This window comes from Oncorhynchus nerka, linkage group LG28 (assembly GCF_034236695.1).
Source record: "Oncorhynchus nerka isolate Pitt River linkage group LG28, Oner_Uvic_2.0, whole genome shotgun sequence".
In the NCBI taxonomy this organism is placed as follows: Eukaryota; Metazoa; Chordata; class Actinopteri; order Salmoniformes; family Salmonidae; genus Oncorhynchus; species Oncorhynchus nerka.
In genome coordinates, this window is record NC_088423.1 from 77,527,450 (window position 1) to 77,543,034 (window position 15,585).

Here is a 15,585-nt window from a genome sequence, read left to right on the forward strand (position 1 = left end):
TGTTAAATGGTTGATGTGAAGACCAGCATGATTGCTAAGAGTGGTTGCTTAGAAGGCACAGATGAATTGTTGAGGGCTTCTCTTCTTGCATTCACTGCCAATTGATACCAACAGTCAGTAAAAAGATGACCTTCAATTCAAATACATTTTGACAGAAACTGAAAGGTTGCAGTCTCTGTTAGACTTCCCCGTGTCTCAGCATGTGTCTGTGCATTAACAGAGAATCCTGTCACCCTGTCATGCCAATTGAATTAGCTACCTTCTACTTGCCAACTAATTTACAACTGAAGAGATGAGTAACTCCCAATTCAACTTCATTAACTGTGATTAATTCATTACGTGTCCATTCCCCTAAACCCTACAAAGGTAAAGCTATGTGTTAGCATTCCGCTATTGTCCTGGCTTTGTTTCCATTTATTAGATAAACTAATTCCAAATAGAATAGGCCTGAGCCTCCTGAGTGGAGCAGCGGTCTAAGGCCCTGCATCACAATGCCAGAGGCGTCACCACAAACCCGGGTTCAATCCCGGGCTGTATCACAACCGGCCGTGATCGGGAGTCCCACAGGGCGGTGCTCAATTGGCCCAGCTTTGTCCAGGTTAGGGGAGGGTTTGGCCAGGGGGGCTTTACTTGGCTCATCGCGCTCTTGTGACTCCTTGTGGCGGGCCGGACGCCTGCAGGCTGACCTTAGTCGTCAGTTGAATGGTGTTTCCTCCGACACATTGGTGCGGCTGGCTTCCGGGTTAAATGGGCAGGTGTTAAGAAGCTCGGTTTGGCGGGTCATGTTTCGGAGGACGCATGACTCGACCTTCACCTCCAGAGCCGGTTGGGGAGTTGCAGCGATGAGACAAGATCAAAATTGGGGAGAAAAAGGTCATCATTTAAAAAAAAAAATACATTAACAAAATTGGCCTACTGTCAATCCGTAGTGTTGTCAAGTGTTGACTAGTGCCCTGGAGAAAACCAAACTGCCCCCTTTAAATCAAATATATCTTCAGCTGCTGCTCAATAGCATTTAACACCCAATGAAAGGTACCAGTACACAGGGACAGGACTAGAGAGTTTTTTCTACACTTGTGACGTCTGTTTTTTGGTGCCTCTGTGAGGTGTATTTCCTGGTTTCTCTGCTAAACAGCAGGATGTTCCTTTGCTGATTGATGGCACCTTCTGGATCAGCAGAGGATAAACAATCAAGGGGGAGGGAGCGTGTAGACACAGACACCCTGTAATTACACCATGAGCCATGTCCTGGCTCAGCCCATTGCTTTCGTTAATTTGACAGGCTCGATACACGTGTCACCAGCCAGCCCCTTAAATTATGTTTTCTCCCAGCCAACCAGCCAGAATGGTCACGGTTCTCATCTCATAGCAAACAGGGGAACTGACCCATAACCCTCTGTGTGACCGTCAACCCATCTATTATAACTAAACTGTCTGTCCCTACTCTGTCCTATATGATTATTAAGGCAAGAGAGCAAAATGGAAGTGTCTGTGTGAGTGAGTGTGTGTGTGTGTGTGTGTGTACGTGGTGTGTGAATTTACATATATGTGTGGTGTTAGTGCATATCAGAGGGTGTAGCTACATAAGAGAGTGTATGTCCATATGCTCAGTTGCCTGTGTAAGTGTGTGTGTGTGTGTACGTGGTGTGTGAATTTACATATATGTGTGGTGTTAGTGCATATCAGAGGGTGTAGCTACATAAGAGAGTGTATATCCATATGCTCAGTGGTTTAAAGATGACTGCTCATCTGTGGCTGGGGGACCATGAGGGGAGGCTTTGGGAATCCAAAATCACTCTTTGATGACTGGGGCACGCACTGGGGCCCATGAGACCCTCTGGGATATATAAATAACACCCTGTTCTCCACATACAGCCTCCATGATACACGGAGGAGCTACTGAAATCATTGTCCGAGGACACAACACCCCCAGAGACGATAATGTGAAGCACACCTATCGTGCATTTCAGCATCTCTGTGCATAAACACTGATTGAATGAATGAATGAACTGTCGTTTGTAATGCGCAATGAACAGTACAACCCACACAGCCCAATCCCCTTTCCAATAAACCACTGCTACAGATCTCATCTATAATTTGGAGGTTTCATTACATTTGTGCAATAACAAACGAAGCTTGCGACTGATTTTTTATTGAATGAACTCTGTTGTTTGGATTCCAGACTGGAACAATAGAATGTAGAATCTTATTAGTGCAATGTCCCGGTTACCTCTGGCATCCCTGGATGAAAAATATGATTCCACTCTCATATCGCATCTCCTCTTCCCAGCCATCTTCAGTCATGAAAAGCCACGGGACATTTCACATTGTTACATGAATGATCATACTAAGGCAGGATGTGTATTTGGCAGGGGAGAGGCCTGGATTCGCTGGGTGAAAGCCCGCCTCTGGCTCTGGCAATGTGATAGAGAGTGGAGGGGATTGGCACATGTTGCTGAATTGCATCACCCCAGCTGGTAGGTGTTGTCCCCCCCTCGTCTGTGTGAGATATGAAATGTGCATCACAGGTATGAAGCCGCTGGAAAGTCTCTGGGGTGTGGCACGATAATGGTTAGAGGGCTGAAGACACACGCACTCCACTTCATCTGGCTTCCTCTCAGATCACACTCTACAAGACCTGCCTACACAAGCACAAACACAATAATATAAACACACACATTTACATTTACATTTAAGTAGAACTGACCTCTGTACGTAGTTTTCCACTTCATCTGGCTTCCTCTCAGATCACACTCTACAAGACCTGCCTACACAAGCACAAACACAAGCGTATAAACAAACACACACACACGCACACGCACATGCACACGCACACACGCAGACAAATGGACAGGTGCTCTCCTCTCTCTGCTCAAAGAACTGACCTCTGTACGTAGTTTTCCATTAGTAATATTGTTGCACACAATACTGTCTCTCGTACTGTTTTCAGAATGTCAGTGAATGCAATCTTCAAAGGATATGCCAGTGTTTGTAGTGCAGCCCTGCATCTAGAGTAGCATCGAAGGAGATGTTTACAGGATAGAAGAGAACATATAAGGGAAACGTTTTTCAAGAGGAAAGGTAAAAGTGAGAATGAATATGAATATTTCGTACTATATTCTCATAAGATTAGGAATCAAGGACATTGGTTCGGCATTAGAAGCATTCATTTTTCAGAATGAGACACAGCGGTTTTGGGAATATGGGTTTGGGGATGTTTTTCCGTGTGAGAGATGATCCTGACCTATAAATAGAATCACATAAAAATGTACCACTAAATAAAAAGGAGAGGATGCATCACATGGTTAGAAACTGAAAAGGGTTTTCTACGATAACATCTGAAAAGCATTGAAAATCTATAAAAAGGGAAATTGCATTATTGCATTATTCATGTCAAGGGAATGACCATGTGGTAGCATGTTACAGAAGATGGGATAGAAGCCAAAAACCTGCACGTACAACCAATGCATGTCAGAAAAGCATCAAAGTCTCTGAGTGATGGAGATAGCATAATGATCTGTTTCAGCACTGGACAGCTCCACGGTCACAAACCTGCCAAAAAATGCCAACTGAGGAATGGAAGGGAAAAAAACAGATGTGTGTAGGGGATGGAGAATGACAAGGAGAAGTAGACGGAGTAGAAAGAGTGAGACACAGGAAGGGGGGTTTCAATTAATGGAGCTTAGGCACGTGTGTGTAGGGGGGGGGGAGGGGTGGGGGGGGGGTCCACTGCCAAGAGTTTCTCATTCAGCCCTGCATGCCTCTCAGCCTCTCAGTAGCTCTTCACCAGATGGGAGGTAGGGAGGGGTGGAGGGTTGCAAGGGTAGGGGGGCTCGCCTGAACCCCAAGCATTAGGCCTCCCTTTGTCCTCTTGGCTGTCACCGATGGCAGCGCAGTGGGGTAACACAGGCAGGCACACTGCAAATCTCATTAAAAAGTGAGAGGAGTGGCTGAAGGAGGCTTTAGGAGGCTTTCTAATAACAATACATGGGGAAAGCTTGCATATTGGATTCAATCACAAACATCTGCCCCCACTGTAACTCACTCTATCCACAAAGGTCTTCAATAACCTCAGATACTTTAAGGATATTTGTTATGAAATGAAGAAAGCATCACAATGTTATAGACATTTTACAAAACTGCCGTATTTGACCATGACAAACACAAAACAAGACTGTCTGTGACTTGTGTTACACATCACCAGCATTTTTAAGTCAACCAGTTTTACAGGGCCACATAGAATGATATTTTCTTCCTTTTAAACAAATGTTTTCACTTATCAACCAACCAACCAACACAACCACCCACACTCACAAACACTGCCATCCTCCCTGTCCCTGGTCCCCTCCGCCTACCCTAGTCCCTTCCTCCACTTTCTCCCTCTATGCTTTATTGATTTCCTGTTGTCACCACACCTCTCTATCTGATTTCATAAGTCACAGTGAGGTGACACATCAGATGGAGGGATTTCAGAGAAGGAAGAGGACAACACAGGAGTGACAGTATCACAGTCTCCCATCTTGTTCAGTGTTAAGATGGAGCACAATGTCGTACTTAGGGACTGAATGGATATATTATACTGTATGATGGCAACACCCATCCGTAGCACGCGCTCCAGCAGGTGTATCTCACTGATCATCCCTAAAGCCAACACCTCATTTGGCCGCCTTTCGTTCCAGTTCTCTGCTGCCTGTGACTGGAACGAATTGCAAAAATCGCTGAAGTTGGAGACTTTTATCTCCCTCACCAACTTCAAACATCTGCTATCTGAGCAGCTAACCGATCGCTGCAGCTTTACATAGTCTATCGGCAAATAGCCCACCCATTTTTACCTACCTCATCCCCATACTGTTTTTATTTATTTACTTTTCTGCTCTTTTGCACACCAATATCTCTACCTGTACATGACCATCTGATCATTTATCACTCCAGTGTTAATCTGCAAAATTGTAATTATTCGCCTACCTCATGCCTTTTGCACACAATGTATATAGACTCCCCTTTTTTTCCTACTGTGTTATTGACTTGTTAATTGTTTACTCCATGTGTAACTCTGTGTTGTCTGTTCACACTGCTATGCTTTATCTTGGCCAGGTCGCAGTTGCAAATGAGAACTTGTTCTCAACTAGCCTACCTGGTTAAATAAAGGTGAAATAAAAAAAATAAAAAATAAAATGATATTGTATCCACAAACTTGACTGAGTGATGATTTCCAATGTGTGTATGTCTCTGTAAGTGCAGGTGGTCCTGCTTTGAACACTGCTCATTCGTCACATCACTGACCCTGTAATTCACAGTATAACACAGTGAATGGAAGATTCAACAACCCTGTCATTTCACTCATTGTAAGATTACACACACACCAATTGGCCTATCATACAAACCCTATCAATGTTACAGCCACTCGGATAACCAGATGGATGGCTAGCTCTTTCCTCCTGGCAGATACACTATGTGCTGCCAAAGAATTTTCATTGTCTTCTGTCTTTTCAGCTTCATGATTCCATCTTTCTTGCATTTCTAATGTGAGCATTTCGGTGCTTTCCAATTTTCACTGGGCGATTCAGTGAGTTTTCTGATCTATGTTCATTCATTTCTTCTGGATTTATATTCAATTTTGTTTGTCTCTCTTCCTCTGTCCTCGGTTTTCAACTCTCTTTCATCTCTCGCTCACTTTCCTTTTTCTGTGTCCTGCTTTAATGAGCATGGTGTTCACTGCTGGGGCGTACTGTCCCTTTAAGAGCGGGAGGTGTGAGCGCAGACACCTTGTGATGAGTGAGAGGGAACAAACCATAGAAAATTAACACATACAAGGGGAGGCACATGAGACACAGTGCCTTGACATTTACTGAAGAGAGAAATAAGTGCAGTCTGATTCTCTAATAGACAAAGACATGTGCAAGAAAACCCCACAATATAGCGTCTCGGCACCAAGGCAGAACTATAGAAATCAGCACAGAGTTTGCTAGACAAAGAAGGTGTCAGAGCATAATGTATTGAGTGGGGGACAGAATCAGAAAAGGGTCAAGATGAATGTCAAAATGAGTCAGATTGATATAATATGATAACGTATTACCACTGTCGCTGTATTTCTCTGATTATGTCCATTCCCTGTCCATCTGCCCCCCCCCCCCCCCCCCCCTCTGTTTGTCACTGCATGGTGACTCAGACACTGCAGAACTGCTAGGTCTTACATGATATGAAATTAGTCACACTGCATCCGGACATTATCTAGCTCTCTTTCTCTCACACACACACACACACACACACACACACACACACACACACACACACACACACACACACACACACACACACACACACACACACACACACACACACACACACACACACACACACACACACACACACACACACACACACACACACACATTTAGCCTCAGTACTCACTACCATCCTTCCTCTGCAGCTGGCCCGCAAACAGCCTGGCACGGACAGTGAGCTGGTGTACTTATCAAAGAAACTCCATTACCAGACTGTGCTCCTCCAATGTACCTAGACACCTGAATAAATACACAAACTGATTTTAATGATGCTCTCTTCACACTGCCTTGACCACACATCACACAGGATGAATGCCCAGACTGGCTGAGGCTGTCAATCCACACGCCATCCCCTCAGAGACATCCTGCTCTCTTTCTCCATTTCTCTCTCTCAAATTGAAAGTCAGCACTGCATGGTTGGTATGTCAGCTGTGAAAAACCGCACAGTCTTTTAAAAGTATTTTCTTTGGTCTCGAAGGCCAGGTCAGTCAAGCACAGGCCTTCTATTGAAAATAAAAGTGCCCACTGCCCACAGACAGAATGTGACCATGAAAGGAAAACTGTTCTGCATATATAGGCCTGAGAAGAATGCTTGACACTCTTTTGTCATTTAGCTTTCAGTGACATTATGATCACTCTGGGACGGTTGATGTTGCTTTAACAGCTTGGTGCACACACTCTTCAAAGTGCCTTTGCAAATTGATTACTTAATGCCACTCCCCTCCTTCAAATAAACATGCACGCTGTTCTCACAGACCTAATGCTTAAGTGTCTTGTTACTGTTTCGGATAAAATCATGTCCCCTGAACGGGTATTGGCAGATATGTTCGTACTGTTCAGAGAGAAAATGATGATGGGAGGGGGAGATATAAGGAGGAGTGGGGAGGAGAGATAGGGGAGACAGGAAGGAGGCAGGAGTGGGGAACAAGTAGGGTGAAGAAGGAGGGGTGGGAGAGGGAGAAAGAGCAGGAAGTAAGGAGGAGGGAGGAGGTGTGGTTATGAAAAGCCTGTTTAGTCCATCTGACAGACAACAGACGGAGAGATGGCAGGAGGAGAGGGAAAGAAAGAGGAAGAGAGGGAGAGAGTGACCGAGTGAGTGAGTGAGTGACCGAGTGAGTGAGAGAGAGAGCGAGAGAGAGAGACAGAGCGAGAGAAACATAGTCAATTATATGACACATAATGGAAAGTAGTAGTGAGAAATGTAGTGGAACAGAAGGCTGTGGCACAGCATACATGTAGTATATGTGTTCCCCTCGAAGCACACAGTAAGGGGACTGGAAAGATGCAGAGCAGTCAGTGTTAGTTTGATGTGAAACCAAATGAATATGTCTATAACACACCACAACTATACAGGTCTTTCTCTACCTTGTGAGAGAGTCTAGTTTTAAACTCAAACCCTGACTCAGTGAGACTCAGAGAGGGCCTGTGTCCCTGTGTGTTGGGATGCTCATCACAAACCCAGACTCAGTGAGACTCAGAGAGGGTCTGTGTCCCTGTGTGTTGGGATGCTCATCACAAACCCAGACTCAGTGAGACTCAGAGAGGGTCTGTGTCCCTGTGTGTTGGGATGCTCATCACAAACCCAGACTCAGTGAGACTCAGAGAGGGTCTGTGTCCCTGTGTGTTGGGATGCTCATCACAAACCCAGACTCAGTGAGACTCAGAGAGGGTCTGTGTCCCCGTGTGTTGGGATGCTCATCACAAACCCAGACTCAGTGAGACTCAGAGAGGGTCTGTATCCCTGTGTGTTGGGATGCTCATCAGAAACCCTGACTCAGAGAGGGTCTGTGTCCTGGCATGCTCGTCAGAACTCCTGACTCAGTGTACCTGTGTGTTGGGATGCTCATCAGAACTCCTGAGTCAGTGTACCTGTGTGTTGGAATGCTCATCAGAACTCCTGACTCAAGTGTACCTGTGTGTTGGAATGCTCATCAGAACTCCTGACTCAGTGTACCTGTGTGTGTCTGTATTAGCTGTGGCAGTGTACATCCAGTACATGACTAGGTGTGTATGTGTGCATGTAGAATATTTGTGTGTCCTTGTCTAGTTCTCTTTTTCTATACACCTTTTGTCCATCTTTTCAAAGCTGAGATAGGTTGTCATGGAGACCGGGACAATTGTGGAACAGGAAACAGGCAGAAGGGAGAAATCCAGTTGTCATGAGATACTCTGAGATTGTGGAGTCGAGGAGAGAGAGAGAATGAAAGTGAGAGCAGGAAGACTGCAACAGCGACAGAGAGTAGAGAAACCACAGGCACAGCTGAAATCATGCTTTCCTTTCTCTGCTCAGGCCAAGTGGCGTAAATGTAGATAAGAGGACAAGTTGAAACCATATGCACATGCACACAGACACCAGTCCTGAGGAGGCTTGGCTGGGACCTTCCCTGGAGCCTGTGGTTGTGTCTGCTCGTCATGACCAGGTATTCTCCAACATGTTTAAACAGGCTTCCACCCTCAGTCATAACTCAGAGACCAGGTGTATACAACTTCACCTGGTGACAGGGGTTAAGAGACTGAGGAGTGATAATACAGCCATCACAAGCACTCCATCACATGATAATTACATTTCAGTGGCACTCCATTGCTTCCACGCTTTAAGGATAATCTTGTTAAAACCGAGTGGTCGGCATCCCAGTGACAGAGAGAACAGGCAGCCTCTCTCATACAAAGGCTCATGGAGCAGACAATGTCTGTCTGAATGAATGAATGCACAGTGTGGAGGAGTACAAGCTTTTGTTGAGTAACCTTGGTGCTGGGGAGCAACAGTCATGCAGAGGTTGGTTCAATAATCTTTTTTTCCTTGTATTAATTGCTGAAAGATTGGTTCATTTCTGATTTAGAATATAATGAAAAAGGAAAAGCTGAATTTTCACTTGAATTAGATGTGTTGGTTGTATTATAATGTAATCAAATAAAATATTCCATTATGATGAAGTCATTACACACAGGGTGAGGCTGGAACTTGAACGCTACAATGGATAAATGTATTGGAAAGAACTTAGTTAAAATGATTCACCAATATACTTCAATACATCCCCTTTTGGCAGGAAAGGATAATCCAAGCAGAACTGTTTGTATCCTACACAGCATATCATATGATGCTGTCCCTCTAGACATTTCTCCTCCCTTTTTCTTGGCTAGTATGCTGAGCTGTCTACTAAGTAGGTAACTATATCTCCCCCTGGCGGCTGGTTTAAACACTGCAGGATCATGAACATACTATTTACTGTATCTAAAATATCTTACAAATGCTATAGAGAAGAACATATTGCTTTATTTATGCAGAGCTTAGTGACTCAATCACCAAATAATGCCATTGGATAGTTAAGTTTGTCAAATTCTGATCCCTATTGAAATATTTGTAATTTCCAGTCCAAGGCTACCGCCGTCTCATTTTCCATGTAAGATCAGCATTATACTGTGACAAAGCAGACAGCCAGTGTAATTACTTTACAACTGTACCCTGCAGCTACTGACCTGCCGCCCTGGCAGCCCAGGCTCCAGTAATATCAGGTTCATTTGTCTGGCAGGACTGACACATTATCCATTAGACATTTTTATGAACGTCTCACACCCATTCCTTTGCTGTCTTTGAGTTTGATTGAATTTTCCAGCTCTGGTTAATTAAGAAGACGACAGCAAGCTGATTAAAAATAAATAAGTTCCTTTGAGAGCCAGAGTGAAAAATAACAAAGTACTTCTTCTTTTTTTCTACAACGGCAGACTTTCTGACTGGCATTTAATATGGCAATGCTTTTCCACTGATTGTGTTCAGTATTTAGTGTGTGAAACATTACTAACAAGTTCAAGGGTCCAGTCATCATACACAGGGTGATCTGGAACTACATGCTCAAACAAAAATGCAGGATTATTAAAACATATTAAAACATTGCACATTTCACTTCTATGGTAAAAATGGTATTACTTGAGCTACATTTACCCCTGAAAACGAGATCTGTCCATTCTAATTTGACAGAGTGATGAAACATTGGTCTATACTTAATACGTGTGAACCCATCTGATTGTGCACAGGCTCTCTTGACCCTGGAGACCAATTTGAGTGGTGCACAGCACAGGGTTTACTGGATTTCACCCCCCTACACCATATTTGGGGAGACACTAATGGTTCTGGTTGTCTTGGAAACATGTGATGCCATCTGTCAGGGTCCTGCTCACTGATCCATGTGGTGTATCTGAAACATTGTTTTTAAGACAGTCTTTGTTCACCCTCAGCCATTGTAAAAACAGAGAACCATACGCTTATGTTTAGAACAGGGTAGTTTCACTTCCAATAAATTCTCCTACAACAATAGATCTGAAGCACAAATTCTGTAGTAAACATCTTACAGCAAAATTAGAATTTACTTTGAAGGATTTCAAAATAGGACATTTTGGCAGAACACATTTTGGAATCCACAATGAACACATGCTGTTTAAAGTGTGTTATAGTACATCTTTTCTACCGTATAAGCCTTCCTGTTGAAGTCTAGTTCCAGACGCTCTACTGTTAATGAACCCTGTTGGTGCTTCTGAGTCATTGTTAAATGGGTTTAACATGCCTTTAACACACTGGCAGCACGGCCAATACACACACACACACACACACACACACACACACACACACACACACACACACACACACACACACACACACACACACACACACACACACACACACACACACACACACACACACACACACACACACTGATTCCTCAGGTCACATGAGACGAGTCCCAACTTCAATCTGTCCATCATGAGGTCAGCTTCTTCAAAACTCTCTCAAAGCAATCATTCAGACAAACATTTGTTTATGTAAATATATTTGCTCTCTCTCTCTCTCTCTCTCTCTCTCTCTCTCTCTCTCTCTCTCTCTCATTAACAAGCACACACATATACAGAAGTCTGATGGGCTGAATGTTAACCAATGCAAATTAGGGAATGGGCTAGTGGCAACTGAGAAGGGGTGTGTCTGAGGGGTTTATGGGCACAAGAGATCTGTCCCCTGGGAAGGAGTGGTGGATCAACCACACCTGTGACCCTATCCTCCTCCTCACAGGGGTTGGCATGTCAGAGCCTCAGCCACACTAGATGGATAGCTGCCCTTAAGCTGCATCCCCCCACCCCTCCCTCTCTTTGACAAAAAGTGCAATTACTTCTACCCCCCCTCTGCTTCAGCACCAATAAACTAGATATTAATGAGCCTGTAACAGGGGTAGGAGAGAGGATGTAAAATAGCTGCTGATGTCGTCAGGAAACAGGGAGGTGGGAATAGTGGGAGAAAGGTTTGTACTGGGTTAGCATACAGTGGGTACACTCCATAATTGTCATAGGCTACAGACAGATCTGCAATATAAATCAAGAACTAAACTGTCAAGACTGTTTGCTTTATTTTGATGTGTAAACTGAATTGAGAATTATGGACATATGAAACACTATGCAGTTGAAGTCGGAAGTTTACATACACTTAGGTTGGAGTCATTAAAACTCGTTTTTCAACAACTCCACAAATATCTTGTTAACAAACAATAGTTTTTGCGTGTCAGTTAGGACATCTACTTTGTGCATGACTCAAGCAATTTTTCCAACAATTTTCCAACAATTCACCATATCACAATTCCAGTGGGTCAGACGTTTACATACACTAAGTTGACTGTGCCTTTAAACAACTTGGAAAATTCCAGAAAATGATGTCATGGCTTTAGAAGCTTCTGATAGGCTAATTTACATCATTTGAGTCAATTGGAGGTGTCCCTGTGTATGTATTTCAAGGACTACTTTCAAACGCAGTGCCTCTTTGCTTGACATTATGGGAAAATCAAAAGAAATCAGCCAAGACCTCAGAAAAAAAATACTGTAGACCTCCACAAGTCTGGTTCATCCTTCGAAGAAATTTCCAAACGCCTGAAGGTACCGCGTTCATCTGTACAAACAATAGTATGCAAGTATAAACATCATGGGACCATACAGCCATCATACCGCTCAGGAAGGAGACACATTCTGTCTCCTAGAGATGAATGTACTTTGGTGCGAAAAGTGCAAATCAATCCCAGAACAACAGCAAAGGACCTTGTGAAGATGCTGGAGGAAACAGGTACAAAAGTATCTATATCCACAGTAAAACGAGTACTACAGTGGGGCAAAAAAAGTATTTAGTCAGCCACTAATTGTGCAAGTTCTCCCACTTAAAAAGATGAGAGAGGCCTGTAATTTTCATCATTGGTACACTTCAACTATGACAGAAAAAATTAGAAGAAAGGTTTTCACTCACTGTTGCTGGTATTTTGGCCCATTCCTCCATGCAGATCTCCTCTAGAGCAGTGCTGTTTTGGGGCGGTTGCTAGGCAACACAGACTTTCAACTCCCTCCAAAGATTTTCTATGGGGTTGAGATCTGGAGACTGGCTAGGCCACTCCAGGACCTTGAAATGCTTCTTACGAAGCCACTCCTTCGTTGCCCGGGCGGTGTGTTTGGGATCATTGTCATGCTGAAAGACCCAGCCACGTTTCATCTTCAATGCCCTTGCTGATGGAAGGAGGTTTTCACTCAAAATCTCACAATACATGGCCCCATTCATTTTTTCCTTTACATGGATCAGTCGTCCTGGTCCCTTTCCAGAAAAACAGCCCCAAAGCATGATGTTTCCACCCACATGCTTCACAGTAGGTATGGTGTTCTTTGGATACAACTCAGCATTCATTGTCCTCCAAACACGACGAGTTGAGTTTTTACCAAAAAGTTATATTTTGGTTTCATCTGACCATATGACATTCTACCAATCTTCTTCTGGATCATCCAAATGCTCTCTAGCAAACTTCAAACGGGCCTGGACATGTACTGGCTTAAGCAGGGGGACACGTCTGGCACTGCAGGATTTCAGTCCCTGGCGGCGTAGTGTGTTACTGATGGTAGGCTTTGTTACTTTGGTCCCAGCTCTCTGCAGGTCATTCACTAGGTCCCCCCGTGTGGTTCTGGGATTTTTGTGATAATTTTGACACCACGGGGTGAGATCGTGCGTGGAGCCCCAGATCGAGGGAGATTATCAGTGGTCTTGTATGTCTTCCATTTCCTAATAATTGCTCCCACAGTTGATTTCTTCAAACCAAGCTGCTTACCTATTGCAGATTCAGTCTTCCCAGCCTGGTGCAGGTCTACAATTTTGTTTCTGGTGTCCTTTGACAGCTCTTTGGTCTTGGCCATAGTGGAGTTTGGAGTGTGACTGTTTGAGGTTGTGGACAGGTGTATTTTATACTGATAACAAGTTCAAACAGGTGCCATTAATACAGGTAACGAGTGGAGGACAGAGGAGCCTCTTAAAGAAGAAGTTACAGGTCTGTGAGAGCCAGAAATCTTGCTTGTTTGTAGGTGACCAAATACTTATTTTCCAACATAATCTGCAAATAAATTCATTAAAAATCCTAAAATGTGATTTTCTGGAATTTTTTTTCTCATTTTGTCTGTCATAGTTGAAGTGTACCTATGATGAAAATTACAGGCCTCATCTTTTTAAGTGGGAGAACTTGCACAATTAGTGGCAGACTAAATACTTTTTGCCCCACTGTACATTGACATATCCTGAAAGGCCGCTCAGCAAGGAAGAAGCCACTTCTCCAAAACCACCATAAAAAAGCCAGACTACGGTTTGCAATTGCACATCGGGACTAAGATCGTACTCTTTGGAGAATTGTCCTTTGGTCTGATGAAAGAACAATAGAACTGTTTGGCCATAATGACCATCGTTATGTTTGGAGGAAAAGGGGGATGCTTGCAAGCCGAAGAACACCATCCCAACCGTAAAGCATGGGGGTGGCAGCATCAATGGCTTAAGGACAACAAAGTCAAGGTATTGGAGTGGCCATCACAAAACCCTGACCTCAATCCTACAGAAAATTTGTGGGCACAACTGAAAAAGCGTGTGCGAGCAAGGAGGCCTACAAACCTGACTCAGTTACACCAGCTCTGTCAGGAGGAATGGGACAAAATACCAAATACTAATTGAGTCTATGTAAACTTCTGACCCACTGGGAATGTGATGAAAGAAATAAAAGATTAAACAACTCCTTCTCTCTGCTATTATTCTGACATTTCACATTCTTAAAAGGGTGGTGATCATAACCGGCCTAAGACAGGGAATTTTTACTAGTATTAAATGTCAGGAATTGTGAAAAACTAAGTTTAAATATATTTGGCTAAGGTGTATGTAAACTTCTGATTTCAACTATATATACAAAAGTATGTGGACACCCCTTCAAATTAGTGGATTCGGCTATTTCAACCACACCCGTTGCTGACAGGTGTATAAAATCGAGCACATAGCCATACAATCTCCATAGACAGTCATTGACAGTAGAATGGCCATACTGAAGAACTCAATGACTTTCAAGGTGGCACCATCACAGGATGCCAACTTTCCAACAAATCAGTTGCTGCTAGAGCTTCCCCGGTCAACTGTAAGTGAAAATGTCTAAGAGCAACAAGGGCTCAGCCGAGAAGTGGTAGGCCACACAAGCTCACAGTATGGGACCGCCGAGTGCTGAAGTGCGTAGCGCTGTCCTCGGTTGCAACACTCACTACCGAGTTCCAAACTGCCTCTGGAAGCAATGTCAGTACAAGAACTGTTCGTCGGGAGCTTCATGAAATGGGTTTCCATGGCCGAGCAGCTGCACACAAGCCTAAGATCACCATGCACAATGCTTGCCGCCATTGGACTCTGGAGCAGTGGAAAACTCTCGAGTGATGAATCACGCTTCACCATCTGGCAATCCGACGGACGAATCTGGGTTTGGCGGAAGCCAGGAGAATGCTACTTTCCCAAATGTATAGTGCCAACTATAAAGTTTGGTGGAGGAGGAATAATGGTCTGGGGCTGTTTTTCATGGTTCGTCTAGGCCCCTTAGTTCCAGTGAAGGGAAATCTAAACTCTACAGCATACAATGACATTCTAGATGATTCTGTGCTTCCATCTTTGTGGCGACAGTTTGGGGAAGGCTCTTTCCTGTTTCAGCATGACAATGTCCCTGTGCACAAAGCGAGGTCCATACAGAAATTGTTTGTCAGAAATTGCAGTCGGTGTGAATGACTGGCCTGCAAAGAAACAGGACTTCAACCCCATCGAACACCTTTGGGATCAATTGGAACACTGACTGCAAAGCCAGGCCTAATCACCCAACATGAGTGCCCAACCTCATGAATGCTCTTGTGGGTGAATGGAAGCAAGTCCCTACAGCAATGTTCCAACATCTAGTGGAAAGCCTTCCCAGACGAGTGGAGGCTGTTATACCAGCAAAACGGGGACCAACTC